The sequence below is a fragment of the Podarcis bocagei genome, assembly GCF_964188305.1.
Source record: "Podarcis bocagei genome assembly, chromosome: 7".
Lineage (NCBI taxonomy): Eukaryota > Metazoa > Chordata > Lepidosauria > Squamata > Lacertidae > Podarcis > Podarcis bocagei.
Window position 1 is genome coordinate 53,400,778 of NC_138132.1, and position 17,416 is coordinate 53,418,193.

At 45.9% G+C, this 17,416-nt stretch overlaps 1 protein-coding gene across 4 annotated transcripts in view; it reads left to right on the forward strand.

The window, feature by feature from the left end:
• The window catches only part of GSE1 (Gse1 coiled-coil protein), a 443,486-nt gene that overhangs the window by 184,538 nt on the left and 241,532 nt on the right, over positions 1–17,416 (forward strand). The window lies entirely within an intron of this gene.

Sequence of the window (17,416 nt, forward strand, 5' to 3'; positions counted from 1 at the left end):
AATGGGAATAGATTTTTAACATGTAACAACTTTTTTGCAAAGTCTCTGCTGAGTGTGTTCTTGTGGGGGAAAATGCCAAAGATACCCATTCTCAACTAGTGCTTTTGGGCAGTGTTAGAAACTCAAATATATAAGCTAGGTGCCAAATGGCACCTTAAATATAGGTTGCGGTCACCACAACAGAATCTCTGTTCGCCAAGGGATTAGACTAGATGACCATCCAATGCGACAATTCTATGATTCTGTGATCTCAACTACATTGCTTGACTGTAGCTTGCTCTTACAACAGTTCACTTGCCCCAGTATGCGAGAAGGAAAAGCTCACCCCTGGTGGAAATTGTATTAGTTTTTATTAAGGCAGGTTTTAAAAATATGCTTGCCAACCTGGCGCCCAGAAATCTTGTAGTCGCAATTGGACCCATGCTGAAAGCAAAACACACCTGGCTAATTTCTAACACTGCTTCTGGGTCTGTTTGTGCTTATATCAGATGACTTCTAAAAGTCATGAAATGTTATGTCTGAACCAGTAGCAGCCCCCAGAAATTTGGGCATTTGGGGAAGTGGCTGGAGGCATGCAACCCTACCAGCTTGGATGCTCGTGTTGTTGCACTTCTAACACTGAACTCCCACCCATCCCCGATTTGCCCACGTGTGTCTTTGTGACTTGGAGAGGGAAGTAGAAATAGATTCTTATGCCAAAGAAAGATTAGAGGTGAGCAGATCCATTCATACAAGTATTTGAAGGTCTGCTTCATATTGATGGGGTGAATTTCTTTTCTTCTATTCCAGACATAGGACCTGAACCAGTGGGTTCAAATCATAAGAAAAAGGATTAAGATTAGGATGAACTTATTTTGCAGTGGAGTAGACTGTCTCAGAAAATGGGAGACTCTCCTTTGTTAATAGTTCTTAAGTAGAGACTGGATAGCCATCTGCCAAGGATGGTAAAGTAGTGGATTCCTTGCATCACTGGGGTGTTGGACTAGATAACCTTTCCTTGCAGCTCTGTTTCTGAGAAATGCTTCTGAATTTGCTGCTTAATATCTAAGAAAGGGGTAAACTCTGTTAAGTACACCTTACACATGTAAAGTAGTTCAGGAGTATACTTTCAAAGTTGAGACAACGATGCTGGGAGAGAGTTTGTTTTGATTCCTGTACCCGCCCCCTCTTTAAAAACCAATGCATTTCTAAGGCGGTTTACAATGTAAGCAATAAAACCAATTCAAAAGGAACATCATAAAGTACTTCAGCATATAAAAAGTTTTAAAACGGAACCTAAGAGCCAGCATAGAGACAATAAGACTTAATTTTAAAAAGAACAAACGAGCAAAATTCACAGCATGTTTCAAAACAGCAAGAGAAGGACTTGGTGCCATTGCATGGACAATCCAGACAGCACAATTTATAACCTACCAAGCCTAATGGATATCACCAACCATGTGCCATGGTCTGTCAGTTGCTGGGCAACATCCTTGTTGTGTGGTCTTGGGTCAGCTGCACAACCAGGGAGAGCGCTATGGTACTCAGGTCCTGCCTGTGGACTTCCCTTTGGGGCATCTGGTTGGCCACAGATAGAATAGAATGCTGAACCAGATAGGCCTCTGATTCTTAGGTTTTTGAGCCCCTGGTGGGCCACCACACGACTGGTGAATTGTAGTTAGCTTTCAGAGCAAGACATTGTACAGGATTGGGGTAAGCAATAGAAGAATGCAGTACTTTCCCTCTAGGTGTGTGTGACCTGAATGTGTCTTCAAATATCACTGAGATTCATTAAAACCAAGAGGAAAGAGAAATACATTAAGAACATCCCATCCCCTTCTAAAAGCCCACACAGATAGTTAAAGGCCAAAGGCCTGGTTATAGAGGAATGTTTTTGCCTGGCGCCTGAAGATATGTAGTAAAGGCACTGGGCTAGCGTCCCTGGGAAGAGTATTCCACAAACTGGGGAGCCATCATATAAAAGGCCTGTTCTTGTGTTGTCACCCTCTGGACCTCTCCTGGAGGGGGCAGCCCAGGGTGTGTCCTCATAGGCCCATGTGTGTGTGGGGGGGGGATATACTTTGCCTGGCCAAAAATAACATGGAAAATGAGCAAGAGCAAAGACAGGTAGTAATGCACCTAGGAGGCCAAAGTCCTGTGATGAAATCATCTTGCCCCCCCCAAACAACTTTATTTATTTATTGACATTAAGAAAGAGGCAATCTTCAGTGACACATGCATACTGCAATGCATTGTATGTGCAGCTGCCTTTGGAAAAGGTCCAGAAATGCATATTACTCCAAAGCAGAGTGGCAGGGTTGTTAACTGGAATGGGACCATTTGATATTACAGCAGTGTTTTGTCATCTGCACTGGCTTCTAGTCTGTTTCCAGACCTTTAAAGACCATGGCAGCTTGGGGTCAGAAGTATCGCCCTGGACCTTAAAACCATCCTCAGTGGTTCTTTTCCTTTGCCTCTCATCCCCAAATGAGATGCAGAGGTGGTTACCAGGAAGGGGATCTTTTCAGTGGTGGCACCCAGCTTGTGTAATGCTCTGCCCAAAGAGGCTTGCCAGGAGCCTCCTTTGTACTGTTTCCAGTGCTAAGTGAATACCTTTTTTATTCTACCAGGCCTTTTAAATCCATTGATTTTTATTCTTTGCTGCTGGAGTTTTTATGCTGTTTTACATTTGTGCCCCCCCATGAGTTTATAATTGCTTGTTAAATGTTTTTATTGTTGTTGTAAAGCCGCTCAGAGAACTTTGTTACTGGGTGGCATTTGAATACTGTGAATAAATAAATAAAACCGGCTTCTAATGGGAAAGGACAAAGACTGAGGCAGAAAGGGAGAATCTCCAGCCTCCCTGACAATGGGACTTGTTTGGAAGCAGCGTTGGGGCTATTAGCTTCCTCGCTTCCTCTTGTTTCGGATCGCTGGCTCTTGCTTTGAAGTGCACGCTGTCTCTGTTTTCACTGGCTTGCCTGGGAGAGATAATTAGAAGGGCCAGGACTTAATTATTTGCTCCTTTCAGCCTCCGCTCCATTTTATAACTTATCTAAGTCAAATAGAGGTGATTGCTACAGAAAGGAGCTCTGCTGTGTTGATAGAGCTTGGCTCTGGAGATCAACCTGGTGACTCCTGTGTACTTAGAACAGATCCAAATCTAGTGGGATGAGACTGGGAATCCGGACTGCTTTGCTTGTGGCTGGGTGACTTCAGATAGATAGATAGATAGATAGCTGTGTCTTGATTCACCTTCCAGTGCAACAGAGAGTGATGTTTACTGTTGTCTAAAACTGGTGGTATCTCTGCAACTGTGGAGCTGGTAGAACAACGGATATTGGTTGAGAGTGAAGTTTGGGTCATTGTGCTCCTGATATGCATAATGTTGAAGGCCTTGTATCCTGATTTGCTCTTGCTTTCAAGGTTATCTTATCCAGCTTCTCTGCATTTCACCCTGGCTGTTGAAACACACCTCTTTGGTACTGCCAGTCCTGGGTCAGGCTTTCTTCTCCCACCACTGCCATACCCCCACATTTGCAGGCTTGGCCTTTGCATTCTTGAGAAACCCGGTGGTATCCTCTCTTAAAACAAATGAAAGCATTTTGGAAATATGTAAAAAGAGAGAGAGAGAGAGCAATAGAAATTATATGAGATGTGTTCTTATCAATAGTCTTTATCAGTCACTAGCTACCAGTAATCTAAATTATTTCAGTCACTTTTAACCTACTTTTCTGTGTATGCACCTGACATGTTGCTCCTTGCCATTCTGCTCAGTAATGTGGAACATAGAAACCTACATGGTTCCACACCATCCTAAGTTGTTCCATAAAAGCAGGGATGGGGAATACATGACCCTACAGATAGATGCCAACGAACTATCCCTCCCATCACCATTGGTCATGATGGCTGTGGCCTGATGGGAGTTGGAGTCCAACTATACCTCAAGAGTTTCCCATCCCTGCATAAAAATGCCTAAATTGATCCTTAAAAGACACTTATTTTAACCTGATGTGTTTTTCCTGTTGTATGGCATTTAGGAAGTGTCAGTCAGTTGTTAACGTCACTTGCTCCATGCTTTCCTGTTTCTCATTTCATCCTTGCTGAAGGGTTTGGTTGGTGAAGTTGTTCATGGCAGTTTCCATTGCTATGTCCTGGATCAAATTTGAAAGCACTGCCTGTGACTCAGCAAGGAGATGTAATAGTGTTGACCTTGGGGACAACAGAACTTGATGCCACAGTGCCTCTAACACTCCTGCCTTGCAATTCCTTGGGCAGAGAGGAACACCTTGGCATATCACCTGTGCCAGCAGCAGAGGCAGAGCCAGGCAGTACACATTAGCAAGGGAACAGTGTGTGTCTGCAAAGGTTAAAGGAAGCTGGCACTAGGAGTTATAGTGTTAAGGACCTCTGGCATCCTCAGTGCCTTTTCTTTGTAAAGCAAGGGTCTGAAGTTCACAGCTGGCCAGTTTTAAATGTGTGTGTGTGTGTATACAGTGGTGCCTCGCAAGACGAAATTAATTCGTTCCGCAAGTTTTTTCTTCTTGCGAGTTTTTCGTCTTGCGAAGCACGGTTTCCCATAGGAATGCATTGAAAATCAATCAATGCGTTCCTATGGAGACCGTCTGGGGACAGAGGGGAAGCGCCGCTCTGTCCCCTCTTTTGAAGCAAGGGGTGGAGAGGAGAAGATCGCTTCTCCTCCTTGCCGCCCCTTGGTTCAAAAGGGGTCCAGGGAGAGAGGGGAAGGCCTTGCGCCTTCCCCTCTGTCCCCGGAGCTTGCGGGGCTGGCAACGGGGAGAAGCGATCTTCTCCGCACCACCCCTTGCTTCAAAAGAGGTCCGGGGACAGCGGGGAAGACGCGCTGCGCTTCCCGCTGTCCCCGGAGCTTGCGGGGCAAGCTTCGTTTTGCGAAGCAAGCCCATAGGGAAATTCGTCTTGCGAATCAACTCCAAAACAAAAAAACCTTTAGTTTTGCGAGTTTTTCGTCTCGCGAGGCGTTCGTCTTGCGGGGCACCACTGTATGTGTGTGTGTGTGTGTGTGAGAGAGAGAGAGAGAGAGAGAGCGTGCAAACGTCTGAAGGAAAATGAAATTATATGTAACTTTGTATTAATGTAACATTTATATATGTAACTCTTTTTTTGTAATATTTTGTTTAAGTTGTCTGCTGTTGCTTCAGTTTTTTGTATACTGCTCAGATATTTTTAATACATTAAGTGGTATCAAAATTAAATAATCATAAATCATAATAAAAAATGGCCTACTCCACTGTACAAAAGGTTTACATACACTGAGCAATTTTTTAACGGATTTTTAAAATTACTGCTCAATCAAATGTGTCTTCTAGGCAGTTGACAATTTCAAATCACTAAACACAGGGGTAGGGAAGCTGTGGCCCTCCAGATGCTGTTGGACTCCCACGCTCATCAGCCCCAGCCAGCAGGGCCAATAATAAGGAATGAGGACAGTTGCATAGGGCAGCCCTGTATAGGGAAGTTTTAAATGTTGGATGTTTTATTATGCTTTTGTATTTGTTGGAAGCCACCCACAGTAGCTGGGGCAACCCAGTCAGATGGGTGAGGTGTTGTTGTTCCAACTATTCCCCCTCCCCGTAAAGAAAACCCTTCTATGCTAACATATCACATTACACAGACGCAAGTCCAGGTAGTCCACAGTATGGGAGCTGCAGCCAGCTATGGTTCCCTGGCAAAAGTGCCTGTCTGAATTGTGCATTTGCCAACGCAGTATCATTACATTCACACATTACCTTTTGTGGGAGGGTGATGAATGCCGGGAAAAGCCAGTAATATGAAGCAGCCCACAGAGACATGCAGAACATGTCCTCCTTTGTGTGTGCACATGTGTGGTTATGTTAATCGTCCATTGATACCAGGTTGATTGGGACTGGTTCAGAACCATTCCAAGGATGCCTCTGCTACTGGAAATCAGAGAACTAGGAACCTTCTTCCCCTTCCATGTTTCCCAGGTTTGTTTATTTTATTGATATACCTCTTGATTGAAAACAGCAACAATCACAAACAACAAAATGAGTAAAAGGGGGGAAAATAAGCAAAAGAAACTATTTAAAACATTAAAAAATAAAATCAGTAATAAACTAAGAACAGATTAAAGCACGTCAGCATTCTACATATCCAGGTAGACTTGTCTAAACGAAAATGCTTTTAACAGTACCCGTCATCTTTCCCTTGGGACTAAGCCTGGCAGGTACAGCTTGTGGGAGATGAGGCTAAGATTAGGCCAAACCAATGATGGCATCAGAGCGTGGCATCTTTGGAGAACAGGTATAACTTAGAGTACCTGCTTTGTAAGCAGAAGGTCCCAGGAACAATTTAAGTCACCTTCTGGTAGGACTGGAAGTGTCTCCAGGAGGGATGCAGGGTATATGGGGTACAAGGGGCTTCAGCCCCCTCAATATTTTGAGGCATGGGGTGGAGCCCCCCAATATTGAGGGGGCCACCATCACCTGCTGCCTCTGGGCAATTGATGGGTCGTGGGAGGCTTGGAGGGTGATTTTCACCCTCCGCCCTCCCCACCCCCCGTGATCGCCAGAGCGTCCTGGCAGGCTTGGCCTGTGTGATGTCATGCACACACATCAGACGCCCCACGTGGGGCCCAACTCAGTGCACCTGGTCTGTCTGAAACTCTGGAGAGCTGCTGCAGGGCAGTGTAGACAGTACCAAGTTAGATGGACCCTTTATAAGCAGATTCTCCTATTCCTAATGCTAGGGCTAAATTAATAGATGGTATATGTGAATTGGAAAGTGGTTTGGGCAGGATGGGCTGACATTTTCCAACCCTCTCTAATAATAATAATAATAATAATAATAATAATAATAATAATAATTTATATATCTCTTAAAATATATTGTTTAAAAACACACAGTTGGGGTGGGCAGAGATAAAGGAATAAAAGGTGCTTATGTATGAGTGTTCTTGTGGGCTTTCAGAAAGGCTGTAAGAACCTGGCTCCCCTTGGGAATAGAACCCACCACCCTTCAGTTCCCAAGGTACAGCTGCTTGCCACTTGGGCATCATAAAAGGCTTGAGAACCTTCCTTATGTTTGTCAGGGACTTCTCAGGCCCTGATTGGCTCCCAGCCCAGCCTTCTAATTGGCTGGGAGCCCTATATACGCTCCATGTGCAAGGCCAGCTTCAGGCCTGGGCATTCTGTCTGCAGTTTTCTGCCAGCGAATCAGGGCTTCTCTTGTTCTTCTTTTGCCCAGGACGGCTTGATCCTTCTCCCATGTACACTTGCCAGTTCCTGCTATATGCTGCTTCTCAGATACCCCTATCCCTTGCATTTGCCAATTAACTGTCTAGCCCCTGAAATCATCCCGATGAGGTATCTAGCTGGCACAATCCAGCTGCCTGGTTCAACCTCCACACCCTTTCCCTCCATCTGCCCCTTAAGAGATTATACCAGCACAATCTCCTCAGATGCAACCAAACAAACCAACTTCCCACCTAAAGTAGCTGTAAACCTCACAAGTTATTTTTTATTGTAACCTGGTGATAACTCTGGTGTGCACGTCATCTCACATCTTATATGAGATAAGGCGATCTCACAAACTTGTCACAAGTTGTTAAGGGCTATATATTCCAATAGAACTTGGCCCAGTAGCAAATTGGCAGCCCATGCAGATCACTGAGCACAGGTGTTATATATATTCTGATAAGGTTTCACTTCTGTCAGCTATCCTGCTGCAGTATTCTGCACTAACTGCAGCTTCTAGATCAAGAGCAAGGGAAGCCCCGCATAAGAGTGCATTGCAGTAATCCATTCTTGAAGTAACCAACGTATAAACTACTGTCGCTAAGCTTCCCCAGTCCAGGAACGGTTGTAGCTGTTGTACCAGTTGCTGTTGGTAAAAGACACTTTGTATAAGGCATCTTCCTATGTTTCTTGATTCTGAGGCTGTTTGTGTATGTGTGCACGTTCTCACACAGAGGTCATGTATGTGGGGTTGGGCAGGCCAAGCTGTTAAGTCACCATGCAACTGTAAGTGTATTAGCATTGGGATGTGTGAAAGAGAGAAGGGGCAGGCTGTGAATTCATGTGGGCATTTACTTCTGCCACTGTATGTGTGTGGCCGCTTCTTCCCTAAGCTGTGTGTGTGCGCACGCACGCGCATGCTGGCTCTAAGGCAGACAGAATTGCAGTGGAGACAGTGGCTTTGGCAAGAGGCCAAGAATCTGCTGTCTCTTGTGTAGGTGGAGGCGAAGGAGGCTGGGCTGTGACATGCAGCTCCGAGGAAAGACCGTTTTATCGCTTCCTGACATACCAAGGCCCTTGCAAGGTTACAGGTTGTGGGGAGCCAGGAGGAGGAAGAGTGTGTGCTGTGCTCAGGAGGAGGAACAGAGTAGTTCCTTTCCAAGTACAGCAGTCCTGGGAATTTTATTTATTTGTTTTTTTTGTAGCCCTAGGAGGCTGAGGGCGGGGAGGGGAGTGAAGACCCAGAGCCAAGATTGTGTTGGCCAGCAAACTTGATAGGAGTTCTAACTTGCAGAGTGTTTGGCATCACAGTCCGTTCCCCCTACCCCTGTTAAACTGGCTTGGAATTATGCCTGCTTTGCAGATGGAAGAACAGAGGTGGAGGCAGAGAGATTTTTGATTGAGACCATTCAGTAAGTCCATGGCTAAGCTAGGGCTTCCACCCAGATCCTCTGTGGGTTTGATTCTAGCAGCTTTTGGGGGTGGGTGGGTGCTCCTTCACATTGTCATCTCCAGACATGGGGGCTGTTTGCCAAAATGGTGATTAAGTTGCATGGCTCTTGATGACTCAGCGGTCCCTGTTGTCTCCTTGCATTTCATTCTGAGCTTCGGAAGTAAGGCTTGATCCAGTTGGCATCCCCAGCATAGGTCCACAGCTGAAGGTAGAAACATCAATTCTCCCCCCAGAAAACGTAAGGTCTGGGCCACAATGGCTGGATACAAACCCTTCCTTCATAATTGACATGTCATCACCAATTAAAGCTTTTGTGAATGGTTACTGTGTTTATGCTGCTGTTACAGTTATTTGCTACTACGACTAATATAACCTACCTTTACCTTTACAGCTGTGTATATTGTGGAATTAAATAAAAGTATAATAAGCTTTTCTTATATACAGTTGAGGTTTGCAGTGAATAGTCATAGATTGTCATTTTTGTATTTCTTGGCTATTTTGCCCCACTCTTTGTGTTTCCAGCACGGAGGAACAAAGGAAGATGCCATATACCCAAGTCAGACCCTTGTTCCATCTAGTTCAGGACTGTCTACAGCAGGCTTCCTCAACCTCTGCCCTCCAGATGTTTTTGGCCTACAACTCCCATGATCCCTAGCAAGCAGGACCAGTGGTCAGGGATGATGGAAATTGTAGTCTCAAAACATCTGGAGGGCTGTGGTTGAGGAAGCCTGGTCTACACTAACTGGCAGGGCAGGGGGATTCCCAGCCCTATCTGGAGATGCCATTGGCGATTGAATCTGGGACTGTCGGCATGCAAAGCTGATGCTGTCCCACTGAGTTATGGCCTTTCCTTTTGTGTGTATGGGCATTTACATATATGCATACACTGGCTAGCCTAGGACAACACCTTAAAGATTTGAATAAGTGGATTATAGTCCATCGGAGCTTGTGCCATAAGACTTGTGCTAGTCTTTAAGGTGCCACAAAAGGCAGTGAGAACTAGTGGACTGAGATAAGAGTGTGCTTCCAAATAGATGTTTGCCTCAATAAAATATTAACCCTCTTGGATAGTTGAGGGCTCCCGTACCCACTTCATGACCTGTGTAAAAGTCATTGTTTCTGATGGCATTGTTGGTATGCCCTTCCCTGCCTGTGGACAAAGCGCATGGTCCCAGAGACTAAGCAGAGCTGGGGCTGGTCAGTTGGCCTGGCTGGAAGATCAACTGGAAACCCCACCTAAGCCACCTTGCATTCTGTGATCGAAGAAAGGCAGGACAAAATGCATGTGATAAATAGAAAATAAACCCTCCCCAAATGACACAATGTCACAGATGGTGGAAGAAGAGCTGAGCCTGTGACTGTTTCTTGGGTACTTGTTGTGGTCCACTGGCCTGTTGCTCACAGTCCTGTCTGTCTCCCTTGCTGCTTTAGTGCCCAGATCTCTGGAGGTTGCTTCCTTGCAGCAGCTCCCAAGTCATTCCTCTGACGCAAAAGCCTCCTGGTCAGCTGGCTGGCAGGGCAGAAGGCCCAGGTCTTTCTCTGTATTGGTAGGACACATGATCTCTCCCCCCACAATTTCCCTGCTTTCTCCCCCCACCCTTCCCAGGAGCTGTTCCCTTCCCAGAGCTGTGGGAGGCAATGTCTCTCTAACTCCCAATCTGCGCTCTCTGTTCTCTGGCTCTGAAGCTGGATAGCAGCCCAGAAACAGGGGAAGGGAGAGGAGGCTGTGTTGTTAATCTCTCAATGGCCAGAAGATGGGTTTCCCACCTCCTCACCATTCCCCCCAGCCCCCACTCCCTTCTGACTATGTGTTAATGGGAGCCCAAGAGCCCCTCTGGCTGAGTCTGTTTTCAGAGATAGCAAGGAAGAAGGAGAAGGAGATGACTTAGGAAAACAGGAATGGGACTGAAATACAAGGCCTGCTTTTAAGGTGGCAAGGGGGCTTAGGATCCAACAACATTTGGATATAACCTGCGACAAGGGTCCCCAATCCCTGCTGTAAGGCAGGCTCGCCTTCTGTCCCTCACACCCCCCTCATATTCCCACGCTTATCAGAGCTTGCATGATTGAAGCCATGGAGAGTTGTATCTCTTTCCAGAAGACATAAGTGGGAGGCAGCTTGGGTAAGTGAACCAAGCTCCATGCTGAATAAGGAGGTCAGGGGTGGGAGTCTGAAGGCACACTGCACCATAACCGTGCTGACGCGAAGCAGGTCTGGGTAGTGCCTGGATAGGACTACTTGGGAACCACCCTATATACTCTAACTTGGGTTCCATGGTGGAGGATATAAATTGAATAAATCAATTAGTCAGTCAGTCAGTCAATCCACTTTCAGGATTGGTTGCTCTTTTGAGCTGGGAGGAGATTCCTTCACAACCCCCAAAAAGGAAAGGCCCCCTGGCTCAGGGAGAAGGTCCCAGATTTGGTTCCCTTACCTCTCCAGTTCAAAAGCCTCCCACCTGCAAGGCTGGATGAAAACATATTGACTCTGTCAGTTTGTCAATTCTCTGAGCAAGGATGGGTAGGTGGAGATACACTGAGGAAATATAACTGGGCATTGCTTCACAGTTCACTTGCACTGATCACAGTCCATGCCCTGAGAAGAATCCTAACAGAAATGGACCAGATCTCGGGCCTTGCACATCCAAGAGGGGTGCACAGTTGCACCCTGTCTTCTTTGTCTTTTGTCTTTGCATTCAAAGAATTTTTTTTTTTGCTTTGAGAGTGTGCGTGTGAAAAGAAGAAGAAATTTAACCTGTTTGGGAGTTCTGCTTGAGAAGTATGTGTGACCTGTTGTAACCACAGGAGCAACCTCAAAGCAACACATCCCCTTGGTGGCTGTCTGTGTCCAGCACCCCACCCATGCCTGCAGAGTATGAAAAGGGCAGTGGCTCAGCCTGTGCTGTAACCTCACCACCTCACCCACAAGTTTGCCCCTTCTCATCCTGCCTCTCTGGTGGCAATGTTGTGGCACTCTTGTGGGAAAAAGAAACCAACATGCCTGGCTGCTTTGGAGTCAGTAAGAATGTCTGCCTTTTAAGACATCCTCAGAGAAGAGGGGCCTCCTGGGCCATAGCTATCTCTCTTCACCTGCTATCTCGGCAGCTTCTTCTCCTGGACCCTTTCAGACATCTTTTCTATTGTGCACTCGTGATGCTGTTGGGGCAGTTACGGTATATGCAATCCCACTATCCATATTGTTTATGCCTGCAAAAGTTTTGGGATGAACATGTTGCTTTGCTTCTAGTCGGTGAATGTTCCATAGCTTCCTGCTGAAATCTTATAACTTCTCATACTGCATATGTTCTGGGTTTGCTTTGTTGCTGCCCCACACCCTTGTGTTCTGTTATAGTATATCTCCAGACAGTAATAATGTGATAACATTGTGGACACATTGCAGAACAGAATGATGTAGGGGTGGTCATGGATTTACCACCAGTGCACTGTTATTGGGAAAATGAACTGTTTCAGAATATTCCTTCAAAAGATCACAAGTCTGTGTTGACCACTGCACCACAAATGCCCCTTCCCACCCATGTTATCCAGAATACCCTATTGCTATCCCATGGGGGTTTTCCCTCTGAGAATGCCATTTGACCTGCCATTCACTCCACTAGCTGCTCTCCTGGCACTCACTAGCTTCTCTCTCTCCCCCTCCCCCTCTGTCTATCCTTTTTGAAGTTCACAATCCATTTAAGTCAAGAGGCGGGAAAGTTATTGCCTCTAAAGCCCCTTTCATTTCACAGTAAATCCTCTTTACTGCTTTGACACAGCCTCTTAGCACTGGTGCGATCCTGCTGCAGGAAGGGGAGGTGTGCCTTGGGATTCTCCTAGGTTGGAGGCAGGTCAGGGTGGGAGAGTTTGTGGTTTTTTTTAGGAAAGGATCACAGATGAGGTGTGTTAATCAGGGCTTGGAAGGAGGACAAGTCTAACCTCTGTTGGATCCCATGTCCTTTTGCTGTGCTGGTGTGGCTCTGGAAGGTTGGCAGGGCCCTGTGGACAGCCCATGGAGCCTCTGAGAGAGGAAGCTCAGGATCCCTTGCCATGTTGTGGATTCCAGATGTGCAGTCCTTGGATGGAAATACTCTTCTTGTGGCTGATCAAAGGCGAGAGGCTGGTTCTTAATTTAAATGTTTTTCTTTTTAAAAAGACTGTTTAGTCTGAGTTTCAGAAGACTACAATGGTCTCGGGGATTGCCAGTGAAATTTTGACTGCTAGATGCAAGTTCCCTTTTCACACAGTTTTCACACAATGGAACATACGGAATTCACTGCCACAAGACATGGTGATGGCAGCCAGGCTAATGGGCTTTTTTAAAACAATGCACAAAAAATCTACGTCTCCCAAAGGTCTGTTAAGTCATGATAAACAGGCCTCCAGAGGTAGTTTTTATTCTTCTGATCACAAGATGCTTGAGAAAAGAACAGTCCCAAACAGAAGGATTTGAAACAACTCCAAGAAGATATTCTAAACCATTATGTTTCCTTATGTTGAATGGCACCACCATTGGTTGCCTACACTGAGTGACAGTGATTCTCAAGGATCTCTGACAAATGTCTTTAATTTTTAGTCAGGAGATGATCTTTTTTACCTGGAGATGCTGGGGGCTCCACTAATAAACTATGGGCCCCTCAGCAGGTTTCTAGAGGAGGGAATCACCTAGTTGTGGGGTGGTCCCCCCCCCATGTGTGTGTGTGTGTGGCTAGATGAGAGAAATTCATGTTTTACTTGTGACTCAGACCTGGTGCGCATTTAACACTCACTGTGGGGAGTTTGCTGACTACAGTCTCTGTGGGATGAGTGCTCCATGTCATGGTGGTAACGCAAAGGGGTGCCTGTCCTGAATCATTTCCACACCTTTACTTTCAAGCACTCTTAATACTGCTTTAAAAGTCATGGCTTTCTCTAAAGAATCCTGGGGTCTGTAGTTTGCTAACAGCGCTGCCCTTCACTCAGCAGTACCTAGCACTGCTAACAAACTTCAGTTCCCAGGATTCGTATGTGGGGAAGCCGTGACTATGAAAGTGGCGTAGGAGTGCTTTAAATGTATAGTGTGTTTGTGGCCACCACCCTGATGCGATACTCAGCAGTGGTTGCCAGGTATATCAAGCAGGGGCATGGAGATTCTTTATGCAGTGACATTGGTTTATGTTATGAGCTGCTGCCTATGTTACAACCAAAGCATGAATCACTTGCCACAGGGCTGCAGCTATGGTTGACAGCAAGTGTAGCTTGTGTACCAGCCATAATGTGGATAAGAGAAAGAGGAAAGTGCCTTGGGGCCTGTTATTGCAAGATCCCAGCACATCCTTTGAGCTTGGGTCTGGAGGTTATTGGCATATGTACGCCATCCCCTCTAGCATGCTGCAGCAAGAGGCAGCTGTCCTTACCCCAGCAGATCTCTCACTCTGCCCAGGACTACTGCAAGATGTGTGTCTGGTCTAGAAAGCCATTCATTGCTACTTGGGAAGGTTGGAGGGGGAAGGATTAGATGCAAAGATATGCTACCTGATGCATGAGCCACTTCCTCTTCCACCCGTGGCTTCCTCATCTTCTGCACACTGAAAGTTGTCTTATCCCCTGTTAAGACTAGGTTTTGCCTTCTCTGACTGGCAGCAACTCTGCAGGGTCTTGCACAGTGCCCACCCCCCTGCTCTGCCCTACCTCCTACCTGGCCCTTTTAACTTAAGATGCCCGGAATTGAACCTGAGAGCTCCTGCCTGCAAAGCAGGTGCCCAGTCTAGCAAATGAAGAGACATATAGTAAATAACAGAATACAGTGGTACCTCGGGTTACAGACGCTTCAGGTTACAGACTCCGCTAACCCAGAAATAGTACCTCAGGTTAATAACTTTGCTTCAGGATGAGAACAGAAATCGTGTGGCGGCGGCGCAGCGGCAGTGGGAGGCCCCATTAGCTAAAGTGGTACCTCCGGTTAAGAACAGTTTCAGGTTAAGAACGGAACTCCGGAACGAATTAAGTACTTAACCCAAGGTACCACTGTACACTAATCCTAATCACCTTGGAAGGACTTCCCACTTTCTGAGGCCTGAAAGGGAGGTCAGAGGGTTTCCTGATGAGCGCTGAAATCTCTTGCATCATGGCCAAACTTCCCATAGTGTTCTGGGGGTGGCAGATCAGGGGAAGTTTTTTACTGGAGATGTCAGGGACTATCCCTTGGACTTTCTGCATACAAAACATTTGATCTGTGCAGCATTTGCTTTGTTAACTCCCTGACAAATTTCTGTACTACTCAAGTCAGCATCTTGGGTCTTAGAAAAGATTGTTAGGTTGTTTTAATATTTATTTGTTTTAAATATTTGTAGCCCTATTTTTAGGGTCTACAACTATACCAGCTTTATGAAGCTCTTTAATATGGGAATAATTGTGCGGCTTGCAGGCATATTCCCAGTGAGTCCACATGGTAAAGCAGGAATTTGAAACTGGTCTTCCCCTGTTCATACTCAGCACTCTTGACATGCGCAGAGAGAAGTGCCACAGAGATAAGCTAAAGTCTGGATGCCTTTGAACTGCCTTGCCTTGGGCAGTTCCTCTGTTTGGCAGCTTCAACTCCATTCTTACGTGAGCAGAAAGGGTTCCTTTGACGTTGCTCCTCCAGTTCATTGGTTTGGGTTGGAGTTCCATTCTCCCCCTATTCCATATAGACTCTTCTTTCCTAATCTTCAAACCCCCAAGACTGACAGCTTGATTTGGTTTTGCCAGGGCCGCTTAGCAACAGGATTTTGGTCTGTCATCTGAGCCATTGTGGCCTGCACGGGTACCTGCAGTTCTGGATTTTTCTTTGCTTTTCTATTTAGCAAAGGGGTTGAGTTCATTCAGCCTCCCAGCTGGTCCCTTAAATCAAAGGGAAATGACCAGTCCTGACCCAGAACATTGGGGACTGGACTGGAGCTCCTGTGCTATTGTTAAACATTCAACCTACAACAAGCTGCTTTCTCTTGTGGCCCTTTCTGCTGTCTCTGTCTCCTTTGCCCTTCTCCTTCCCCATGTTCTTATCTCTTTTTCAAGTCCTGTGACCTTGTATGGGCACAATCTTTCTTTTTTATTTGTCTGTGCCTTTGCAGCCGCCCACACAGCTCTCTTGCTAATCTCCCAAGCACACCCTCCTTCATTTCTAGCCTTCCAAGACTCCGGCTCCCTACATAATGGCCCCAGCAGTGGCTCCAAAAAAACAAACAAGCAAGAGGCAGATCTTCTGGACGAGTGATTTTTGAACTTGTTTTCTCTGCCATCTGATAGAATCATAGAGTTGTAGAGTTGGAAGGGACCCCAAGGGCCATCCAGTCCAACCCCCTGCAGTGCAGGAATCTCAACTAAAGCATCCAAAACAGATGGCCATCAAGCCTCTGCTTAAAAACTTCCAATGAAGGAAAGTCCACAACCTCCTGAGGAAGTCAAGAGTCTTGATGTTAGTCTCAAGCCGAGTCCCATGAGGACGAGCAACTTTGGTGTTTCCTCTAGCAAAAGCAGAGGCATTCATGCTTTAAGAATATGTACCTCAAACAGTGCTGTTCTTCTGTATTGCTTGCATCTAGTGCATTGCTTTCATTTACGCCACAGCTGTGTGAGAGACATTGCTATTTTCAGTTTACAGGTGGAGAACAGGCAGGCAGGCGGGCACAAGTGCACTTTGTGGGCATAGCTTTGGGCTCTACAGGTTCTCATTTTGGACTCTTGCTGCTTCCCCTCCATTGTGATTCAAACCCCAAAGCTAAGGTTACATCTATATCATACCCTTAAAGCATGTCACTTTCCCCAAAGAATCCTGGGAGCTACAATTCCCAGCATTCTTAACTGTAGTTCCCAGGGTTCTTTTTTTTGGGGGGGGGGAGCCATGTGCTTTATAACGTATGCTGTAGATGTGACAAGGCCTCACTGGTGTCTTGTATTGTGGTTTAATAGTACCTGTTGTTTGTCAATTTTACTTGTCACCTAATACTGTAAATTTGACAAATAACAACAGAAAGTCTCTTGACAATTTACAAACACAGTATAAACAACAACCACCAAGCTTAACAATAAAATAACTTTATTATGTATCACAGAAACAGCAATAAACATGATGATCATATTTTCTCTATTGCCTGCGAGAAGAGGTATGTCTTAACAGTGAGCCCAAAGGATGCTAATGTCAGCACCAAGCAGGCCTTGCTTGGGAGAGCCTTCCATCGATGGGAAGAGGTCATTGCTGAAAAGGCCCTGTCCCTTCTTTCCACCCTTCAAACCTCATAGTGATGCCATTTGGAGCAGGGTCTCAGATGATAAACCCCAGGGTCTGGGTATGCTCAAGTCAAGCATTCTCCTAGCTCAGATCTGGGAAACGTCTGACCTCCAGATGTTGCTGGACTACAACTCCCATCATCCCTGACTATTGGCTGTGCTGCCTGCAGCTGATGGGAGTTGGAGTCCAACAATGTCTGGAGGTCCACAAGTGTTCTCCACCTGTACATTAACTATTGGGAGTTTTGAGCCATACAGGGCTCTTTAGGTTAAAACCAGCACTTGGATAGCGCTCCTTTCTCTTTGGGTTTTACTTTTCAGTAGGAGGAAGTTGCTGTGTCCCTGTGCAAACTGCTACTTTACACCTGCCTTTGGGCACTAAAGATTTAATTGCATGCTCTCTCCCTCCCCCCTTCTATAAATTTGATTTCTTTTCTCTGGAGCAGGCAATATTTAAATATTAATGCTTGCCTCTAATTGCTCTGTAAGAAGAACTGTGGATTCAAGGGGA